Raw genomic sequence first — 8378 nt, forward strand, 5'->3', positions numbered from 1 at the left:
GGATTCGATGAAATGGGTCCTTATGAAGGGTAAATAGCAATTGGCATATCACGTTGTGGTCTTGCGTAGGTAAGAAACGTTCTTGCTAGAAACCCATAGCAGCCACGTAAAACATGCAACAACAATTAGAGGACGTCTAACTTGTTTTTGCAGGGTATGCTATGTGATGTGATATGGCCAAGAAGAATGTGATGAATGATATGTGATGTATGAGATTGATCATGTTCTTGTAATAGGATTCCCGACTTGCATGTCGATGAGTATGACAACCGGCAGGAGCCATAGGAGTTGTCTTTATTTTTTGTATGACCTGCGTGTCATTGAAGAACGCCATGTAAACTACTTTACTTTATTGCTAAACGCGTTAGTCATAGAAGTAGAAGTAGTCGTTGGCGTGACAACTTCATGAAGACACGATGATGGAGATCATGATGATGGAGATCATGGTGTCAAGCCGGTGACAAGATGATCATGGAGCCCCGAAGATGAAGATCAAAGGAGCTATATGATATTGGCCATATCATGTCACTACTCTGTTTGATTGCATGTGATGTTTATCATGTTTATGCATCTTGTTTACTTAGGACAACGGTAGTAAATAAGATGATCCCTTACAAAATTTCAAGAAAGTGTTCTCCCCTAACTGTGCACCGTTGCTACAGTTCGTCGCTTCTAAGCACCACGTGATGATCGGGTGTGATGGATTCTTACGTTCACATACAACGGGTGTAAGACAGTTTTACACAGCGAAAACACTTAGGGTTAACTTGACGAGCCTAGCATGTGCAGACATGGCCTCGGAACACGGAGACCGAAAGGTCGAGCATGAGTCGTATAGTAGATACGATCAACATGAAGATGTTCACCGACGTTAACTAGTCCGTCTCACGTGATGATCGGACACGGCCTAGTTGACTCGGATCATGTGATCACTTAGATGACCAGAGGGATGTCTATCTGAGTGGGAGTTCATAAGATGAACTTAATTATCCTGAACATAGTCAAAAGACCTTTTACAAATTATGTCGTAGCTCGCGCTATAGTTCTACTGTTTTAGATATGTTCCTAGAGAAATTATAGTTGAAAGTTGATAGTAGCGATTATGCGATCAGTAGAAAGCTTATGTCCTTAATGCACCGCTCAGTGTGCTGAACCCCAACGTTGTTTGTCGATGTTGCGAACATCGGACATACACGTTTTGATAACTACGTGATAGTTCAATTAAATGGTTTAAGTAGAGGCACCAAAGACGTTTTCGAAACGTCGCGGAACATATGAGATGTTTCGAGGGCTGAAATTGGGATTTCAGGCTCGTGCCCACGTCAAGAGGTATAAGACCTCCGACAATTTTCTTGGCCTACAAACTAAGGGAGAAAAGCTCAATCGTTGAGCTTGTGCTCAGATTGTCTGAGTGCAACAATCACTTGAATCGAGTGGGAGTTGATCTTCCAGATGAGATAGTGATGTTTCCCCAAAGTCATTGCCACCAAGCTGCTAGAGCTTCGTGATGAACTATAACATATCAAGGATAGAGATGATGATCCTTGAGGTATTCGCGTTGTTTGACATCGCGAAAGTAGAAATCAAGAAGGAGCATCAATTGTTGATGGTTGATGAAACCACTAGTTTCAAGAAGGGCAAGGGAAAGAAGGGATACTTCATGAAACGGCAAATCAGCTGCTGCACCAATGAAGAAACCCGAGGTTGAACCCAAACCCGAGACTAAGTGCTTCTGTAATAAGGGGAACAACCACTGGAGCAAGATTACCCTAGATACTTGGTAGATGAGAAGGCTGGCAAAGTCGATAGAAGTATATTGGATATACATTATGTTAATGTGTACTTTACTAGTACTCCTAGTAGCACCAGGGTATTAGATACCGGTTCGGTTGCTAAGTGTTAGTAACTCGAAATAAAAGCTACGGAATAAAACGGAGACTGGCTAAAGGTGAGCTGACGATATGTGTTGGAAGTGTTTCCAAGTTTGATGTGATCTAACATCGCACGCTCCCTCTACCATCAAGATTAGTATTAAACCTGAATAAGTGCTCTTGCACCTAAAGGAATGGTTTATTAAATCTCGATCGTAGTGATACACATTTCCATGCCAAAAGATATAAGATAGTAATGATAGTACCACTTACTTGTGGCACTGCCATATAAGTCATAATGGTATAAAACGCATGAAGAAGCTCCATGTTGATGGATCTTTGGACTCACTCGTTTTTGAAAAGTTTGAGACATGCGAACCATGTCTATTGGTGTATATGCATGTAGAAACTCCATGCAAATGGACCGTTTGGACTCACTTGATTTTGAATCACTTGATATATGCAAATCATACCACATGGGCAAGATGACTGAAAAGCCTTGTTTTCAGTAAGATGGAACAAGATAGCAACTTGTTGGAAGTAACACATTATGATGTGTCCAATCCAATGAGTGCTGAGGCATGCAGTGAATATCGTTATGATCTTACTTCACAGATGATTCGAGTAGATGTTGAGAATATTTACTTGATGAAACACAAGTCTGAATTATTGAATGGTTCAAGTAATTTCAGAGTGAAGTAGAAGATCATTGTGACAAGAGGATAAAATGTCTATCATATGATCATAGAGATGAATATCTGAGTTACGAGTTTTGGCACACAATTAAGACATGTGGAAATTGTTTCACAATTAATACCGCCTGGAACACCATAATGTGATGGTGTGTCCGAACATCATAGTTGCACCCTATTGGATATGGTGCGTACCATGATGTCTCTTATCGAATTACCACTATCGTTCATGGGTTAGGCATTAGAGACAACCACATTCACTTTAAATAGGGCACCACGTAATTCCGATGAGATGACACCGTATGAATTATGGTTTAGAGAAACCTAAGTTGTCGTTTCTTAAAAGTTTGGGGCTGCGACGCTTATATGAAAAAGTTTCAGGTTGATAAGCTCGAACCCAAAGCGGATAAAATGCATCTTCATAGGAAACCCAAAACAGTTGGGTATACCTCCTAATTCAGATCCGAAAGCAATATGGATTGTTTCTAGAATCGGGTCCTTTCTCGAGGAAAGGTTTCTCTCGAAAGAGTTGAGTGGGAGGATGGTGGAGACTTGATGAGGTTATTGAACCGTCTCTTCAACTAGTGTGTGGCAGGGCACAAGAAGTTGTTCCTGTGGCACCTACACCAATTGAAGTGGAAGCTTATGATATCGATCATGAAACTTCGGATCAAGTCACTACCAAACCTCGTAGGACGACAAGGACACATACTACTTCGGAGTGGTAAGGTGATCCTGTCTTAAAGGTCATGTTGCTAGACAACAATGAACCTACGAGCTATGGAGAAGCGACGGTGGGCCCGAATTCCGACAAATGGTTAGAAGCCATGATATCCGAGATAGTATCCATATATCAGAACAAAGCATGGACTTTGGTGGACTTGCCCAATGATCGGCAAGCCATTAGATAAATGGATCTTTAAGAAGAAGACGGACGTGGATGGTAATGTCACCATCTATGAAGCTCGACTTGTGGCGAAGAGTTTTTTCACAAGTTCAAGGAGTTGACTACGATGAGATTTTCTCATCCGTAGCGATGCTTAAGTCCGTCGGAATCATGTTAGCATTAGCTTCATTTATGAAATCTGGCAGATGGATGTCAAGACAAGTTTCCTTACTAGTTTTCGTAAGGAAAGGTTGTATGCAATACAATCAGAAAAGTTTTGTCAATCCTGAGGATGCTAAAAGGTATGCTAGCTCCAACGATCCTTCTAAGGACTGGAGTAAGCATCTCGGAGTTGGAATGTATGCTTTGATGATGATCAAAGATTTTGGGTTTGTACAAAGTTTATGAGAAACTTGTATTTCCAAAGAAGTGAGTGGGAGCACTATAGAATTTCTGATGAGTATATGTTGTTGACATATTGTTGATCAGAAATGACGTAGAATTTCTAGAAAGCATATAGGGTTATTTTGAAAGTGTTTTTCAATGGAAAGCCTGGATTAAGCTGCTTGAGCATCAAGATCTATAAGGATAGATCAAAACGCTTAATGGTACTTTCAAATGAGCACATACCTTGACATGATCTTGAAGGTGTTCAAGATGAACCAGTCAAAGAAGGAGTTCTTGCCTGAGTTGTAAGGTACGAAGTTAAGACTTAAAGCTCGACCACGGCAGAATAGAGAGAAAGGACGAAGGTCGTCCCCTATGCTTAAAACGTAGGCTCTTCAGTATGCTATGCTGTGTACCGCACCTGAAGTGTGCCTTGCCATGAGTCAGTCAAGGGGTACAAGAGTGATCCAAGAATGGCTCACAGGACAGCGGTCAAAGTTATCCTTAGTAACTAGTGGACTAAGGAATTTTCTCGGTTATGGAGGTAAAAGAGTTCGTCGTAAAGGGTTACGTCGATACAAGCTAAACACCTATCCGGATAGCTCTGAGTAGAGAGACCGGATACATATAATGGAGCAACAATTTAGAATAGCTCCAAGTAGAACAGTTGTTTGGAATAGCTCCAAATAGAGCGTGGTAGCTGCATCTAGGAGATGACATAGAGATTTGTAAAGCACACACGGATCTGAAAGGTTCAGACCCGTTGACTAAAACCTCTCTCACAAGCAACATGATCAAACATAAAACTCATTGAGTGTTAATCACATAGTGATGTGAACTAGACTACTGACTCTAGTAAACTCTTGGGTATTAGTCACATGGCGATGTGACCTATGAGTGTTAATCACATGGCGATGTGAACTAGATTATTGACTCTAGTGCAAGTGGGAGACTGTTGGAAATATGCCCTAGAGGCAATAATAAAAGTATTATTATTATATTTCCTTGTTCATGATAATTGTCCTTTATTCATGCTATAACTGTATTATCCGGAAATCGTAATACACGTGTGAATACATAGACCACAATATGTCCCTAGTGAGCCTCTAGTTGACTAGCTCGTTGTGATCAACAGATAGTCATGGTTTCCTGGCTATGGAGATTGGATGTCGTTGATAACGGGATCACATCATTAGGAGAATGATGTGATGGACAAGACCCAATCCTAAGCATAGCACAAAGATCGTGTAGTTCGTTTGCTAGAGCTTTGCCAATGTCAAGTATCTCTTCCTTTGACCATGAGATCGTGTAACTCCTGGATACCGTAGGAGTGCTTTGGGTGTATCAAACGTCACAACGTAACTGGGTGACTATAAAGGTGCACTACAGGTATCTCCGAAAGTATCTATTGTTTTATGCGGATCGAGACTGGGATTTGTCACTCCGTGTAAATGGAGAGGTATCTCTGGGCCCACTCGGTAGGACATCATCATATGCGCAATGTGACCAAGGAGTTGATCACGGGATGATGTGTTACGGAACGAGTAAAGTGACTTGCCGGTAACGAGATTGAACAAGGTATCGGTATACCGACGATCGAATCTCGGGCAAGTAAAATACCGCTAGACAAAGGGAATTGAATACGGGATCGATTGAGTCCTTGACATCGTGGTTCATCCGATGAGATCATCGTGGAACATGTGGGAGCCATCATGGGTATCCAGATCCCGCTGTTGGTTATTGACCGGAGAACGTCTCGGTCATGTCTGCATGTCTCCCGAACCCGTAGGGTCTACACACTTAAGGTTCGATGACGCTAGGGTTATAAAGGAAGCTTGTATGTGGTTACCTAATGTTGTTCGGAGTCCCGGATGAGATCCCATACGTCACGAGGAGTTCCGGAATGGTCCGTAGGTAAAGATTTATATATAGGAAGTCCTGTTTCAGCCATCGGGACAAGTTTCGGGGTCATCGGTATTGTACCGGGACCACCGAAAGGGTCCCGGGGGCCCATCGGGTGGGGCCACCTGCCCCGGGGGGCCACATGGGCTGTAGGGGGTGTGCCTTGGCCTACATGGGCCAAGGGCACCAGCCCCAAGAGGCCCATGCGCCTGGGGAAACCCTAAAGGAAGAGTCCCAGCAGGGGAAGGCACCTCCTAGGTGCCTTGGGGGGGGGGGGGGAGGACTCCTCCCCTGGCCGCCGCCCCCTTGGAGATTGGATCTCCTAGGGGCTGGCGCACCCCCCCTTGGGATCCCTATATATAGTGGGGTAGGAGGGCCTCCCAAATACACCTTATGCCTTTGGTGCAGCCCCTCCCTCTCTCCCAAGTTCTTCTCCTCTCCCGTGGTGCTTGGCGAAGCCCTGCGGGATTGCCACGCTCCTCCACCACTACCACGCCGTTGTGCTGCTGCTGGATGGAGTCTTCCTCAACCTCTCCCTCTCTCCTTGCTGGATCAAGGCGTGGGAGACGTCACCGGGCTGTACGTGTGTTGAACGCGGAGGTGCTGTCCGTTCGACACTAGGATCATCGGTGATCTGAATCACGACGAGTACGACTCCATCAACCCCGTTCACTTGAACGCTTCCGCTTAGCGATCTACAAGGGTATGTAGATGCACTCTCCTTTCTACTCGTTGCTGGTCTCTCCATAGATAGATCTTGGTGTTACGTAGGAATTTTTTTGAATTTCTGCTACGTTCCCTTACACACACCATATCCAATAGAGTGCGATTACGACGTTCGGACACACCGTTAGGCTGAGGTGTTCCAGGCGGCGTGAGTTGTGAAACGATTCCACATTTCCTGAAGTGCGTACCAAACTCGTGACTTAAATATTCTCCCCCCACGATCTGATCGTAAGAACTTTATTTTTCTGTCACGTTGATTCTCCACCTCATCATGAAATTCCTTGAACTTTTCAAAGGTCTTAGACTTGTGTTTCATCAAGTAGACATACCCATATCTACTTAAGTCATCAGTGAGGGTGAGAACATAACGATAGCCACCGCGAGCCTCAATGCTCATTGGACTGCACACATCAGTATGTATGATTTCCAATAAGTTGGTTGCTCGCTCCATTGTTCCGAAGAACGGAGTCTTGGTCATTTTGCCCATGAGGCATGGTTCGCACGTGTCAAATGATTCGTAATCAAGAGACTCCAAAAGTCCATCTGCATGGAGCTTCTTCATGCGTTTGACACCAATGTGACCAAGGCGGCAGTGCCACAGGTATGTGGGACTATCATTATCAATCTTACATCTTTTGGTATTCACACTATGAATGTGTGTAACATCACGTTCGAGATTCATTAAGAATAAACAATTCACCAGCGGGGCATGACCATAAAACATATCTCTCATATAAATAGAACAACCATTATTCTCGGATTTAAATGAGTAGCCATCTCGCATTAAACGATATCCAGATATAATGTTCATGCTCAAAGCTGGCACTAAATAACAATTATTGAGGTTTAAAACTAATCCCGTAGGTAAATGTAGAGGTAGCGTGCCGACGGCGATCACTTCAACCTTGGAACCATTCCCGACGCGCATCGTCACCTCGTCCTTCGCCAGTCTCCGCTTATTCCGCAGCTCCTGTTTTGAGTTACAAATATGAGCAACAGCACCGGTATCAAATACCCAGGAGCTACTACGAGTACTAGTAAGGTACACATCAATAACATGTATATCACATATACCTTTGGTGTTCCCGTCCTTCTTGTCCGCTAAGTACTTGGGGCAGTTCCGCTTCCAGTGACCGTTTCCCTTGCAATAAAAGCACTCAGTCTCAGGTTTGGGTCCGTGCTTTGGCTTCTTCCCGGCAACTGGCTTACCGGGCGCGGCAACTCCCTTGCTGTCCTTCTTGAAGTTCTTCTTACCCTTCACTTTCTTGAAACTAGTGGTTTTATTGACCATCAACACTTGATGTTCCTTTTTGATCTCCACCTCCGCTGATTTCAGCATCGAAAATACCTCAGGAATGGTTTTCACCATCCCCTGCATATTGTAATTCATCACAAAGCTCTTGTAGCTAGGTAGGAGAGACTGAAGGATTCTGTTAATGACCGCGTCATCCGGGAGGTTAACTCCCAGCTGAGACAAGCGGTTGTGCAACCCAGACATTTTGAGTATGTGCTCGCTGACAGAAGTATTCTCCTCCATCTTACAACTGTATAACTTGTCGGAGACTTCATATCTCTCGACCCGGGCATGAGCTTGGAAAACTATTTTCAGCTCTTGGAACATCTCTTATGCTCCGTGCTGCTCAAAACGCTTTTCGAGCCCCGTTTTTAAGGTAAAGCATGCCACACTGAACCAGGGAGTAATCATCACTACATGACTGTCTGGCGTTCATAACGTCTTGAGTTGCTGGGAAAACGGGTGCTTCACCTAGCGGTGCATCTAGGACATATGCTCTTTTGGCAGCTATGAGGATGATCCTCAAGTTCCAGACCCAGTCCGTATAGTTGCTACCATCGTCTTTCAACTTGGTTTTCTCTAGGAATGCGTTGAGGTTGAGGGCAACATTAGTGTGGGCC

Source organism: Triticum dicoccoides, chromosome 4B, assembly GCF_002162155.2.
Source record: "Triticum dicoccoides isolate Atlit2015 ecotype Zavitan chromosome 4B, WEW_v2.0, whole genome shotgun sequence".
NCBI lineage: Eukaryota > Viridiplantae > Streptophyta > Magnoliopsida > Poales > Poaceae > Triticum > Triticum dicoccoides.